This window comes from Podarcis muralis, chromosome Z (assembly GCF_964188315.1).
Source record: "Podarcis muralis chromosome Z, rPodMur119.hap1.1, whole genome shotgun sequence".
Classification (NCBI taxonomy): Eukaryota; Metazoa; Chordata; class Lepidosauria; order Squamata; family Lacertidae; genus Podarcis; species Podarcis muralis.
Window position 1 is genome coordinate 15725914 of NC_135673.1, and position 15304 is coordinate 15741217.

Consider the following 15304-nt stretch of genomic DNA (forward strand, 5'->3'; position numbering starts at 1 on the left):
CCTGAGTGCAACAGCAACTTCCCCCGCTAACAATTCCTTCCAGCAACTGGTATTAATAAGCATTACAGCTTTCAATAGTAAAGGGAGAACATAGCCATTATAGCTGGTAGTCTCCTCCTCCATGAATTTCTACTTTTAATCTTCTTTCAAAGCCAGCCAAGTTGGTGGCCATCACTGTCTCCTGTAGGATGGAGTTCCATAGTTTAACTCTGTGCTGCATGAATAATTCCTTCCTTCTGTCTGTTCTGAATCTTCCAGTGCTCCGCTTCACTGGATATGTACCATAATGCTTCAAAACACAGTGGTGAATGCAATTTTTTAAAAACACCCTCTCTCTCTATTTAGAGTTCTAAAGTCGGCTGCTTTCAGAGGGCAAAAAACTCTTGTACATAAAACATAAATCTAAGTGCTGCCCATCAAAATCAAATTGCATGCTGGTGATGTAATGAAACTGGTTTTCTTTTTTGTCACAAGATCTGCCTTAAAGACAGCAATGAGGCAGAGAAGGGACCTCGGAAGAACCAAAACTACACATTTCTCCACACAGATATGCATCATGAGAGCCCAGCCAGGGGGGCGGGGAAGCATGCTCTACACTTTCCCCACCTGCATATTTCCCAGGTCCAAATACCCTCTCCCCAGCAGTTTAACACTGGGTAGGAACCCTGTCCTAGCAGTTTAACTGTTGTCTACTGCCAACAAACCACAATCTGAAACCATGGTTTGTTGCTGGCTTATGAACCTTGGTTTTTAACTTTCACCAGGTTTGCACAGCATGCCTAGCCAAGCCTTAGATATGACTCTGCAGCCACTCTACTCCTCCCCAAACTAAGTTAAGCTTGGAAACGATATCTGTACAGAAAATCACACACACACACACACACCGTACCAAAATTGACCATTATTAAGCTGTGGGAAGACCTTTGATTCAAGCAATATTGTACGTTTTATTTAACACAAAAGGAAATTTCACTTTGCAGGAAGTCTCTCTTTGAAAACAGGAAAGGTTTCAAAGCCTCAGGGGACAGGAGAGATCCTACAATATAACTGTCTTCTCATTGTTATTAAAGGCTAGGGCACACAGAGGTACCTTTTGTGTACCTAAGCGACAATAAATCCAGTTCCAAACCCTGCAGGATTTCCTAAAAGCAATACATGGTGTGCAGGTATTTTGAAAACACAGCCATCTCTAGAATACCTTTGGCACCAAATGTCTTCACACAGTGAGATGACCTGTACAATTAGTTGCCTGAAGTGAAAATTCAGGGCTAAATAAACTCTGGAAGTAAAAATAGCCACTTTTTTAAAAAGTCAAAAACAGAGCCACCAATGCCCTTGAGATCAGTGTGAGGGGAACTTTCTTTAATCTGAGGGCCACATGCCCTCATGTGGGACCTCCTGAAGGCCATGTGCAAGCAGTGGGCAAAAAGTGGGAGGCAAAAAGTATTAGGAGCAACAGGTCCAACTCTGACCATTGTATAGTAAGCTACATTTCAGCTTTGCAAAAGTCAGAGGGTTTTGCACACAGATGTATTCAAGGTGTTAGTCCTAGCATATAAAGCCCCAAATAGCTTGGAGCCAAAGCATCTAAAACAGCACCTTCCACAATACAAATCTCAAACCCTACAATCAGCAGGTGAGTCCTTGTTGGTAGAGCTGCCTCTGGGGGCTGCCTGGCTGGTAATTATTATCCATGACAGGGGCATTTCAGTGTTGGCTCCCCTGCTGCAAAATGCCCTCCCTTGTGTAGTGTGCCTATCTCTCCATCACCATTAACTTTCAAAAGGAAACTGAAAACATTCCTGTTTACCCCATGCCTTTAGTGGCTAAAGAATACGGGCTCCTGGCTGGAAATAGGCTTTTTAACTGTAAATGCCTTTTAAAATGTTTTTAGCTGTAACTGCCTTTCTTGATGCATTTAATTCTAAATGTTTTAAGGGTGTTTTGATCTGCTCTAGAATGTTTTTGCTTTGTTTTTGTTTTAAACTGTATATCTGTTTGCCACCCTGGACTCCTTGTGGCGGAAGAACAGGGTATAAATTCAATCATTCATTCATTCATTCAATCAATCAATCAATCAATCAATCACACCTACCTTACATCCAGACAAGCAAGAGGCATTATCACAAATCAAAGACACATCCCATTCAGATAAAAACACTTTCAGAGGGCATTAAGCCATTGTGGAGAAACATGGAAATCTGTTTTATACTGTGAGAACCAGGAGTCTATGTAGCTCAGAAACTATAACAGCAGCTATTCAGAGTTTCAGGCAGGAGATCCTTTCCCAGCCCTAACTGGAGATGGTGATGGTTGAACCTGAGACTTTCTGCATGCAAAGCAGATGCTCTACCCACTGAGCTACAGCCCTTCCCTTCTGATGAGGGGTGTAGTTTGGACAGGTCCCTTGCCTGGGAAGGCTCCTGAGGGCCACACTGACTCCCAGGGCCTGAGGTCCCACAGTCCTGCCATGGACTGTGTAGAGCTTGAGAATGAGAGGAACAGCAGAAAGGGGGAGATGAGAGATATCCCAGAAAAAACTATCCAAGCCTTATAAAATCACGGCCACGGCGCTGTTAAAATGAAGTCTCCCTTGCAGCTGCTTTTCCAGTTTCTTTCCCTCTTTGTTATTGCCAGTTGCCATGGCGGCACCTTGAATCATCTGGACAAATTGTGCACACATGGCTCAGGCCACGTTATTTCCACTTGCTCTAGCCCTCGAGATCAGCTCTTTTGTTCACCTGGCAACTGTGGAGGCCAAATGACGTCACCCACACTAGAAAAATAGAGGGGCTGGGGAGGTTTTCCAGAAGATACACACATACACACAATGTCCAAGATAGGGGCACTGAAAATGTTCTGGGGGGAACTAAAAAAAAGGAAAGAAAAATGTTAGCTTCAAGAAGTATATGCCGTCTTATTACAAGTGGGGGACCGCCTGTCTGTCTTGACAACAACCTTGTGAGGGAAGTCACCAACATGCTCATTTTACAGATAGAGGGACTTAGGCTGAAAAAAAGACTAACTAGCTGGAGACCATCCGGTGAGTCAATGGCTGAAATGAGATGTACCCAGCTCCCCAGCCATTATCTACAAGGACATTATAGGTTGCAGATGGTATCCAGATGAAAAGCTGGATGCTGGGCCCTGTGGCAGCAAACACATTAAAATCTGGGTATTTCTGGGAGCAAAGCAGTGATCCTGCTCTCTGCCTTCAGTTCTGAATGCCAGTTGCTGGGAATTCCAAGTGGGGAGAAAATTGTTGTTGAGCTCAGGTCCTGCTTGTGGGCTTCCCATTGGGACATCTGGTTAGCCCCTGTGAGAACAGGATGCTGGACTACATGGGTTCCCTTTGGCCTTACCCAACAGGGCTCTGCTTATGTTCTTCACCACTGTCCAAGGCAGTATGCCTCTAAATACCATTCTCAGGGAGCCAGACAGTCCAGAAGTACATAAAGACAACTTCTGAACACACCCAGACTGAGTCTTGCACCTAAGCAAAGACTAAAAACTTTGGGAGCTCAGAATCCTAGTTGTTCTATTTTCACACTAAAGGGTTTTAAGAGCAAATCTGAGGCTAGCATAGGTAAGCAGAACAATTCCAATTTTGGGAACCTAAAAGGCCTTGCATTTGACAGCAAGCAAATTATCCTCACAGTGGGTTCCATCCAACAGTGCCGCTCAGCTGACAGTTGGGCTTCCGTAAGCAAAATGGGGAAGAAAGCAATTTCCATTTATCCATTCTCCCCTGGTTACATTCTGGAACTGGGTGTGGAGAGTGCAGTTGAATAGGACATAGCTGTGGGCAGCCTGAGGAAGCACCATCCACAAAAGCAAACCTTGCCATGAGACAGTAAAGCAGCTGGTTGAGGAAAGGGCATAGCAGGCATAGGCAAACTCTGGCCCTCCAGATATTTGGGACTACAATTCCCATCATCCCTAACAGGACCAGTGGTCAAGGATGATGGGAATTGTAATCCCAAACATCTGGAGGGCCAGAGTTTGCCTATGCCTGGGATAGAGGGTGAAGAAAGAGCTGTGAGTAGAGGGGGCCTTCCTCCCATTCTTTGGACCCCCAGGAAACTCAACAAACCGGCTATACCTCGACCTGGGTGTGGTGAGTGCAACTGAATGGAACACAGCTGTGGGCAGCCTGAGGAACTACCACCTTGGGCCTGCCCATAAAAAGCACATCTAGAATGAGATAATAGGGTGATGTTTGCTGTTTCCATGAATTCTGCTCATTGTGAGAGTTTTGTGGGTGAGTTGAGAGTTTGTTTGGACTCTGGGTGAGGAAAATTTGTGTGTTTGTGTGTAGTTTCCAACACTGGGAATTGCTTCCTGCACCCTACCTCATGCATTGACAGAAGATACCTAACTATCAGCTGAGGGACACTATTAAGAATGTAAGAAAATCTCTGCTGGATCAGGCCTGTGATCAGGCCCATCTAGTCCAGCATCCTGTTCTCACAGTGGCCATCAGCTGCCTTACTGGGAAACCCACAAGCAGCAGCCAAGCACAAGAGCATCCTCTCCTGCTGTAGCTTCCAACAAGTGCTATTCAGAAGCATCACAACCAACCATGGAGGCAGAGCTTAGCCATGATAGCTAGCAGCTGCTGATAGTCTTAATTTCCTCCATGAATTTATCCAATCCTGCAGGAGTAAGATCTATAGTTTAACATTTGCATACATACCAGAATTTTCCAACAACTAGTGAGGTACTATCCTAATTTCAGAGGCTGATGGCAGTTTTATGACGTAACCAATTACAGCACCATAACCAAACATTAGCTCTTTGAACATTAAATACAATCATTACTGTTATACGGACGCGGATGGCGCTGTGGGTTAAACTAAGACTTGCCAATCAGAAGGTCGGTGGTTCGAATCCCCATGACGGGGTGAGCTCCCGTTGCTCGGTCCCAGCTCTTGCCAACCTAGCAGTTCGAAAGCACATCAAAGTGCAAGTAGATAAATAGGTACCGCTCCAGGGGGAAGGTAAACAACATTTCCGTGTGCTGCTCTGCTTCGCCAGAAGCGGCTTAGTCATGCTGGCCACATGACCCGGAAGCTGTACGCTGGCTTCCTCGGCCAATAAAGCGAGATGGGTGCCGCAACCCCAGAGTCAGCCACAACTGGACCTAATGGTCAGGTGTCCCTTTACCTTTACCTTTAACCAAACATTAGTTCTTTGAACGTTAAATACAATCATTACTGTTATTGTTATACTTAAATTCCCAAACATTTACACTTGATTTACTTGGATTACTTGCATTATTGCTATTATTATTATTATTATTATTAGCACAATAACAAATATGCAATCAAGTTTTCCACATTTGGGGAAACCTCAGGGGTCAGCAAACCTAGAGTGCAATGGATGAATAGCCGGAGAAAATAACACACTTAAATGAAAATCCAATTAAACCAATCCTAAATTATTGGGATTATAAATATCATACCCTTTATTGCTTGCATCCTTTTAAGTAACTGCTTTGCACTATTAAAAATTTCACAGCTGTAATTTCACAATGTTTCTCCTCTTAGAAGACAGGATATCTTTAAAAAGTTTGGAAGAGCCCCACCGAGTGCCCAAAGCAAGAATTGCCATTCTGAAACCAGCACTAGAACATTTGAAAGGCCACATCCATTGGGGACAGTCTATGCCTGAGGAATGCTCTCTCTCTCTCTCTCTCTCTCTCTCTCTCTCTCACACACACACACACACACACACACACACAATCAGCTCACAAGAACTATGCATTTTGGGGCTAGTCCCAGAACTCCAAACTCAGTAATTAAGTAATTATGATGCCGGAAGTTGATCAGCAACGGCTCAGTTCCACATCTGCTCCTATTGTTAGCTGCTACCTTCCCCTTCTGCCTGATTTCAACTGAAAAAAGGCTGCAGACTGCATTTAATATGCCGTAAGAAGCAACTTCCTGCTGCGATGACCAGTTTAAAAATTCCTTCCCGCCATTGCAAGCCACAGCATTTGGATATAGGGAATGCATTAAAGAAACAAAAAACCTTGCAAAGTATTGTCTGTTTAGGGAATTCCCCCCAACCCCACACCAACACACCTCTTTCAGCCTCAAACGAGATTTCCAAGGTGGCTTCCCACATTAAAAATGGAAAACAAAACATTCAAAAGCACTTATTTAAAAAACAACAACAACCCAGAACAACAAGTGGGATAAAATACAAACCCTCTTGGAATTGTAGAGTTTGAATGGACCCAATGGGTCATATAATCCAACTCCCTTCAATGCAGGAATCACAGCTGGAATCACAATCCATGGAAAGATAAAATTCAATGAAAGCAGCTAGTATATTTCTCATTTTAGTGTCACCTGTCCCAAGTCATGTTTTGCACTCTTCCAGCAGAAGTGGTCTTAGTACACCACAAGCCTAACATGAGTCAGCAGTGTGATGCAGCAGCAAACAAAGCAAATGCTATTCTGGGGTGCATGAACAGAAGTATAGTGTCCAGGAAAGTAATAGTACCACTCTGCTCTGCCCTCGTCAGACCACACCTGGAATACTGTGTCCAGTTGTAGGCACCACAATTTAAGAAGGGCATTGACAAGCTGGAATTGTGCAGAGGAGGGCAGCCAAGATCAAGGGTATGGAAATCCAGCCTTGTGAGGTTCAGGAAGTTGTGCATATTTGGCACAGACTGAGAGGTGATAGGATAGCCATCTTCAAATATCTGAAGGGCTGTCACATGGAAGATGGGCCAAGTTTGTTTTCTGCTGCTCCAGACCTGAACCAATGGCTTCAAGATACAAGAAGGAGATTCCAACTAAACATCAGGAACACATCTGTGACAAAAGCTGTTGTGGAATGGACTCTCTCGGAAGATGGTAGGCTCTTATTCATTGGAGGGTTTTAAGCAGAGATTGGATGGCCATCTGAAATGGATGCTTTGGTTGAGATTCCTGCATTGCAGGAGTTGGACTAGATGACACTCAGGGTACCTACCAACTCTATGGTTCTATGATTCTCAATGCAGCAGTTACCCTCACTTTTGACTTTCAGACAGGGATGCAGGTGGCACTGTGGTCTAAACCACTGAGCCTCTTGGGCTTGCCAATCAGAAGGTTCGAATCAACTTGATGGGGGGAGCTCCTGTTGCTCTGTCCCAGCTTCTGCCAACCTAGAAGTTTGAAAGCATACCCGCGCAAGTACATAAATAGGTGCCCACTTCAGTGGGAAAGAAACGGCATTTCCATGCACTCTGGTTCCGTCATGGTGTTCCGTTGTGCCAGAAGCAGCTTAGTCATAATGACCACATGACCCGGAAAGCTGTCTGCAGACAAACACCAGCTCCCTCGGCCTGAAAAGTGAGATGAGCACCGCAACCCCATAGCCATCTTTGACTGGACTTAACCATCCAGGGGTCCTTTACCTTTTCCTTTTTTTTTAACCAGTCTTTCAGACACCTCTTGAGGACTTTTTTATGACCCTCAAGAGACTAAGGATTATTTCATCCAGGACTTTGGAAAAGTGTTAGCAGGGCAATAAAAATAAATGCAATGCAGCAACATTTCTTGACAGTATGTCCTCCTATAAATGATACGAGATCGAAGGGTAGGCGGTGGGGAGATTCATGTTGGGGCACAAGAGCTCAAATGCACCTTTGATAGAAATATTGATTCACTGGAGCACCACAGAAACAAAGACAAGATTTGAAATGCCAATAGAAAATGGAAGAGTATATATATGAAGCCACAGCACTTCCAAAATGAAGTGGGTAAATTTTGCCCCTGACTGCAGCAGCTGGAAAATCCAAGTGGATCCAAGGTTTTTTCATCTTCCGGGTTTATCTTCACAACCTCCATATGAGGTGGATTAGGTGAGAGAGACACACCACCCTGTCTCCTGAGGCCACACCAACTCCCTGTTTTGCACCCTGTGCTTTTTTTGCCTGACTAGATTGGAGTCCCTGACCTTGCTTGCCTGGATTTTTTAATTTAATTTAATTTAATTTATTTAATTATATTTCTATCCTGCCCTTCCTCCAAAGAGCTCAAAGTGGCACGCATGGTTCTCCCACTGCTCATTTAATTCCCACAACAATCCTGTGAGGTAGGTTAGACTGATAGATTCCTGAATTGCAAGAATGACCCCTGTGGTCCCATCCAACTCTAAGATTCTATGAGAGGCAGTGACTAGCCCAAAGGCACCTAGTGAGTTTCATGACTGAGCAGGGGATTTGAACCCTGGTAACCCAGGTCATAATGCAGCAATTAACAATGATAGCATGCTGGCTTTCTAACCGTTGCAGAGACTGCCTTGGATGTTCTGCCCTATTGGTCCCAGACATGACTGTGACTGATCACATTTTGTGCATGTCCAGAAACACCATCCACTGAACATGTTCAGAAATGTTGGAGGAGCTATTTCTGCTGTTTCTGAAGGCAGCATGAAATTTCTAAGTTGTTGAATGGATTGCAACAGACATCCCAAAGTGGTTATGGGAGAGTTGCCCTCCATTATTCTTTAGCATGTTCTGGAGGGGGGGTTGGGGGGGAGAGAGTTTCTGGCTTTCAGGAGGAACCCTGCTGCCTGACTTTAAGTCAGTGGTTCTTCCTTGTTAATTTATGCCGGGCCTGAGACACAGCTTAAAGCACCGAGCTGATGTGCCTAGCCTCCTCCTTCAGAGGCTAAGGCCCATCTCTTCAGGCCAGTAAAGCAAAGCTTCTTCGAAATAAAGCAACTCCCTTCTAAACAGAGGTATACTCTGCTCAAGCCACATTCACACCAAACATTTTAAATGTATATTATGTAAGTCTAATGAATTAAAAGGGGTGGGGGAGACACAGTAAAAAAAAAAAAAAGGAAGAAGTAAGGAGCCACAATGAGGTGGAGGGATGTCATCCTTAAAGACCTTAAGACTTAATGTAGTGGTATTATCTGATGTTGAATCATTTTGGTTTTTATGTATGCAGCTCATTATGTCTTGAATAACAAATGGAATAACTGCACAAATAATTAAACTCAATATATACAAAAAATTAAAAAATAAACGTTATAACACTGCTTTACAAAGAGCCAAGGCTTCGTCTCTCCAGGAATTCTGGAAGTAACAGTTCGTTAAGGGAGTTGAGATTTGATAAGAGGCCCCCTATTCCTCCCTCAGAGAGCTACAGTTCCCAGAGTTCCCTGTTAAGAGGCACTGACTGTTAAATCTATCTAGGATTATAGCTCTGGTAGTTAAAGTATCAGACTAGGACGTGGGAAATATCATGGTTCAAATCCCCCCACTCAGTCATGACACTCACTAGGTGTGACCTTAGGCCAGTCATGGATTCTCAGCCTAACCTGTCCCACAGAGGATTTATTGTGAGTAGGACTATCATCAGATGGAACCTGTGATAACTAGACAGCATACCATTGATTTTTGCACTGTGAGAAGAGGATGCTAAGCTAGAGAGGCCACTGGCCTGATCCAGCACCCAGGTTTTACTCAGCCATTGTTAGTGACTGGCTAGGTTAGGAAGAGCAGTGGAAGCTACCTGCCCAACAGCCCTCCAGCCCTCCGAAGATGACTACAGTACTTAAATCTCAGATCCTGGTGGTGGGACACTGAAGAAGAGTCTGCAGAAGGGATGACCTAGGACAGGGGTCTGCAACCTTTAAGACAAAAAGAGCCACTTGGACCCGTTTCCGAAGGGAAAAAAAAACCTGGGAGCTGCAAAACCATTGCGACATTTAAAATAAATATATCTCCGGAGCCGCGATCTGACAGCGGGCGGGAAGGTGACGTCGGGACGGTGCGTGACTAACGCACGCACCGCCCCCATGCGACGTCACAGCAAGTACAGCGCCCGCCACAGTGGGGAGTGTCGGGGTGCACAATGCGCCTCCTTCCCTCGCTAGTATCCGCCCCGGAGCCGCGGCAAAGGTGTAAAAGAGCCACATGCGGCTCTGGAGCCGCGGGTTGCAGACCCCTGACCTAGGAGGTGCTAGAAGCAGGGGGGTTGAGTAATCAAGTGGGGTTAGGAGAAGGAACTTCCAGGACAGGGTTAGAGGCTGAGACTCACAGTATGAGCACCGACTCAGTCAGAGAGGAGTCAGAGGTTGCCTCTGCTAAGCAGTAGCAGGACAGTCCAATTCCTACTGGCTCTCTTCCCTCTCTGACATCCCACTTGAGGAGAATCCTGCATGCTGTTGAGCAGCAGGCCCAGAAGAGGTGCTTACCCCCAGGATGCAGCCTTCATCTGCTTGGGAGGGATCCAGGGTGAGACTAGAGCGATATGGATGGAGCTAGTTTCAGCAACGTCTCAGATTCATTAAGACGAACCAGAGGACTCTACTGTGTTGTTATTTTCTGTTACTAAAAAGCTAATTCCATTCCGCACCTGCCGTGTGTGAACCTGCCCCATGATTGACCTGGCTCGTTTGACAGCTCCTTGGCAGTCATAATAGCTGGGCATAGAACATTCATACCCAGAGGCTGTCTTTCTCTGAATACCAGTTGCTAGGAATCACAAATGTTGCTATTGCACTCAGGTCCTGCTTACAAGGCGTTCCACTGGGGCATCAAGAATAGGATTGGGCTAGATGTTCCTGTGACCTGATCCAGTTGCAGGTCTGGCAATGAATCTGCCTCTCTGCCTGTCTTTGTTTCTCTGTGTGTGTCTTTCAATTTCATAAGTGTAATGAGCCCTTCTGAGTTGCTCTGAATCTCATGCCAGGCCATGAATGAGCTGGAGGAGGAGAGCCAGGAACAAAGCTATGCCTGGAATCAGCCTGTAGCATGCATCGGGGGTCACATTCCTGAATAGGCACCCTCGTCATATGCTCCATGCCCCTTTCTCAGCTTTTTACCTCCTAGACAGCAATTTCTCCCAGGCCCTGGGAAATGCAACGTAGGCAATGACCCATGCCCACTTTGCTGATCACATCTGGCTTAACTGAATTGAGCCCCTCTCCCACACATGCACCTCCAGCCTATTCTCCTTCCACAAAACGATTTATAACTAGCAAGATGAGATGTGACCCACAGCAAGTACAAGCCCTGTGATGCTGACCTTCCGACCCTAGCCCTGTCCAAATCTTTGACAGTGCCCACCAACTGCACTGAGAGCAGAAGGAATAAATCCCCACCTCCCAAAATGTGTTGCTAAAACACCATCAAACATGTCACTCAACATGGTGTACATGGTTCTCCTCCACTTCGTCGCATCCTCAAAACAACTCAGTGAGGCAGAGATTAGGGTGAGAGATAGTGACTGGCTCAAGACCATCTAATGGGTTCCATACCCCAGAATTCAAATCCTGTTCTCTCCCAGATGCTAGTCTGACATTGTAACTATCTCATATACATATATAAACACCCCCTAATATCAGTAACATAACATTAATTTTGCTAACCCCAATTACTGCACACCAACAAAAGTGTTCAATGAAGAGGATTAAAATGGAAATATATTTTTGTCTTGCTTTATAGAATCTATCTCTATCTCTATCTCTTTCTCTATTGTATGGTCTGGCCTAGATTACAGGCCAAATAAATTAGGTTAGGCTGACAGAACATACAGACATGTCTCATTATGCACACAGTGAGGAGTAGATTTGATACTGAAATGCTATTGTAGCTCAGGGAACTTGCTATGATTTATTTGATTTGTTTTAGATTAAGTACCTATATCATCATAGTTTCTACAAAGGATGGAAGAGGGAAGAGAGTCACAAAAAGACTTCCTCAATGCTTTGCAGGAAGCCAATGTCCATGTGACATGGGCCCAGGCAGGAATAAAACAGACTGCCCGAAACCTAAGAGGAAGTGGCAGGCGGCTTCTGGGAAAATCACAGCACAGCATCTGCCTGAAGGAAAACAGATCCTTAAAAAAAACACCAAGGCAGCAAATGCAAAGTAGCACCAAGCAGATGGGCTTAGTCTTCCCAGCACTAGCTAACCACTAATCAGGCACAAATCCAATGAGGGCGGGGTATGGAATCTGACTGTGTATCTTGATGAAGTCCTTTTAAAGATGAAACATCAGAGATGAATCAAGGATGAAAATTTCCATGTAGCAATCATAATCTGCAAATCAAACACTAGCACCAGCATGGCATAGTCCAGGAACAGCCAACACTGTGCACTGGGTTCTAATTCTCCCTATAAGAACCAGACTCTGCAGTAGTCATCTGAGGCCCTTTTCCATGCACCCGCTTCACATGAGGGCCAGAGGTTGGCAACATGAGAACAGGGCCTTTTCTGTGGTGGCTCCTCAATTGTGGAATTCTCTCCCCAGCAAGGCCTGCCTGACACCATCTTTATTTATCTTTTTTCTTCTGCCAGGCCTTTGGTTTTAATCATCTGTGGACTCCTCCAGTGGGTGGTAAAACTTACCCTTTTAATTTATTTTTTATTAAAAATTATTATTATTATATTTAATCAATATTTAACTCTTTCTGCAGCTAGATTTTAATCTCTTGGTCTGGCTTTAGGCCACGCGGAGAAGCAGCTACTACTGCTGCACTACAGGAGGCTCAGCATCCAAAACAAACCTTGCTGTGCCTCTGGTATCTTCGGGGCTTCCTCCACCTCACGAAAGTCCTCTTTGAGCTCCAAGGAGGGTCTCCTCATGAACCACAAACCAGCCCTCTCCCACCATTTCCTTGTTTTAATCTATTTATTTATTCCCCCTCACTGTACTTATCATGCGCGAGCCAATTGCACGTAAGTGGGGGACACCAACAACAACAACACCAGCATTGAGCCATAGCCCAATCCCCTGAGAAAAGGATGCTTCCAGTTAAATTTTTTTGAGGATATACAAAACTGCATTTTAGATGACTTATTTTAAACTAACTGAAACAGCTCTTTTTTTCTGACTGTGGGAGTAAAATGCACTGCTATCAACAAGAGCTGATGTCTGCCTCCTAAACTACAGTTTGCCATCAGGAACATCATCTACCCAAAATCATGCTATTTGTTTTAACCAAAATGAACCCCACTGCCTTAAGCTGTGTCACTACTGAAGTAGTTTAAGGTTTTCAGAGCAACTCAGAAACATTCAGATCAAAGAAAGTTCTTCATGCAATGCACAGTGGAAAAGTGGAACTCACTCCCACAGGAGGCAGTGATAGCGGCCAACCTGGATGGCTTTAGAATGGACAAATTCAGGGAGGAGAAGGCTATCAATGATTACCAGTGATTAAGGCTGTGTTCTCCCTCTCTCAGAACACTAGGTGGATGTCTTATGAAGCTGAACATTGGATGATTCAGGCCAGATAAAAGAAAGGACTTCCTCACCCAACATATAGTTAATCTATGGAACTCACTCCCACAAGAGGCAGCCAATGTGGATGGCCATTCTGAAACAAACTCAGTGCTTCAGTGAGTCTACTGATTTCAGTGGGTAGGACTGGCATTGGAAATGACCACCCACCGTGCTTTCTTCCTGTCTGCCCAGTTGAGGAGCCCAGAGGCAGCTTGACCTGCCACAAATCCCACTGGAGATGGCAACGCATTTTTAGCAAGTTGCCAGATTGTGCAACCTGCTCCCATGTAAAGAATAAAAAATAAATAAATGTGAAAATGGACCAGGAATGTAGACAGAAAGCCATTAGCAACTTGCTCTCTGCTTTCGAAGCAGGCTCATTGCCAGACCAAATGTCAATGAGTTCAGCTGAGCTAATGTTACATTTGTTGGAGGAAAGAAACTTCTAACTAGCAAAGCTGGGTTTATTCCCACTGGACCCTGAACTGTCTTAAATGAATTTCAAATTTAACTCATTTAGCTTTGCACCTGTGCAATCCATTTTGCTTGGCTAGTTAAGATGTAGGGAAGAGGCAAGGGACGCCTTTTCAGACCAAGGGCCACATTCTCATCTTGGCAACTTTCTGGGGGTCTTGTGTGAAGGGTAGGCAGACCCAGAGGTGCTAATGGAGCAATGAATGTAAAGTGGATGAGAGCCAATGTAGTGTATCAGCTAAGAGTGTTGGCCTCAGGGGGACCAGGGTTCAAACCCCACTTGGCCAAGAAGCATAATGGGTGATCTCTGGCCAGTCACTGCCTCTCGGCCCAACCTACCTGACAGGGTTGTTTTGGGGATTAAAAGAGGAGTAGAACCTAGGAGAGATCAGGGTGCAAATCCCTATTCAACCATGCAGCTCACTGGGTAAACTTGGGCCAGTCGCTGCCTTTCAGACAAACTTACCTCACAGGGTTGTTGTGAAGGTAAAATGGGGAGAACTATGTACCTAAACTTGGGCTCCTTAGAGTAAAAGGTGGGATAAAATGTAGTACTGTAATAAAACTTTAAAACTTATTTTTGTACAGGAATCTAGTTTCTACACATACACACACTCATGCATCTTGGAGTTTTTTTTTACAAATTAGTTCTTTTATGACACTTTAAATATTTTAAGAAGTCCTGAGTGGTGCATAAGCACCACTAAATATTTCAGTTAAGACCATTGTGTAAAGCAGGATTAGCCAATATGGCTACAAAGTTGTTGGGACTCCCAGTTCCCATCAGTCCCAGACAGTGTTGCTAATAGTCAGGGATGATAAGAACATAAAACATAAGAATGTAAGACAAACCTGCTGAATCGGGCTAATGGCCCTAGTCCAACATCCTGTCCTCGCAGTGGCCAAGCGGATGCCCATTATGGGAAGCCCACAAGCAGGATATGACCACATCAGCACTCTCCCTACATGGAATTCCCAGCAACTGGTAGAAAATGTGAACAGCCCTGCTAGATTAGGCAATGGCCCATCTAGTCCAGTGTCCTCTTCTCACAGTGGCTGACCAGATGCCTGTGGGAAGCCTGCAAGGAAGACCCATACAACAGCCACTCTCCGCATTAATGATCCCTCCCAGAAACTAGTATTCAGAGGCAACAGTGGAGACATCATGGCTAGTATCTGTTGACAGCCTTGTCCTCAATAAATTTGCCTAATCCTCTTTTAAAGCCATCCAACAAGAGCTGGGAGTTGAACCACAACTTCTGGAGGACACCATGGCACCTGTCAGACAGCCACAGGTGTGAAAGCAGGCAAGGGCCCCTCTGTTTCCCCACAAGCATCCTTGTCTTTTTCAAACCATCAAGCTACCTCAAACAGAAGCCTAAAGCTGGGAGTGTCACGTTTTGGCCTCAGGACTGGGAAGCCCCTCACCCCACCCACCCACCCAAATTCCATCTGCAGTTAACAGAATAAGGAGGGGTAAATTTCCAGAGAAACAGCTCACAGAGATTTAAGCAAGTTCCTTGGGAATATATTAACTGGGCGCTCAAGAGTGAAATGATTTCCCTACATTAAGTACCTTAATGTGCAAC

The 15304-nt window shown here is 44.9% G+C and overlaps 1 protein-coding gene across 1 annotated transcript in view; it reads right to left on the reverse strand.

Moving 5' to 3' along the window:
* Positions 1–15304, reverse strand: part of ABL1 (ABL proto-oncogene 1, non-receptor tyrosine kinase) — a 120638-nt gene that overhangs the window by 82370 nt on the left and 22964 nt on the right. The window lies entirely within an intron of this gene.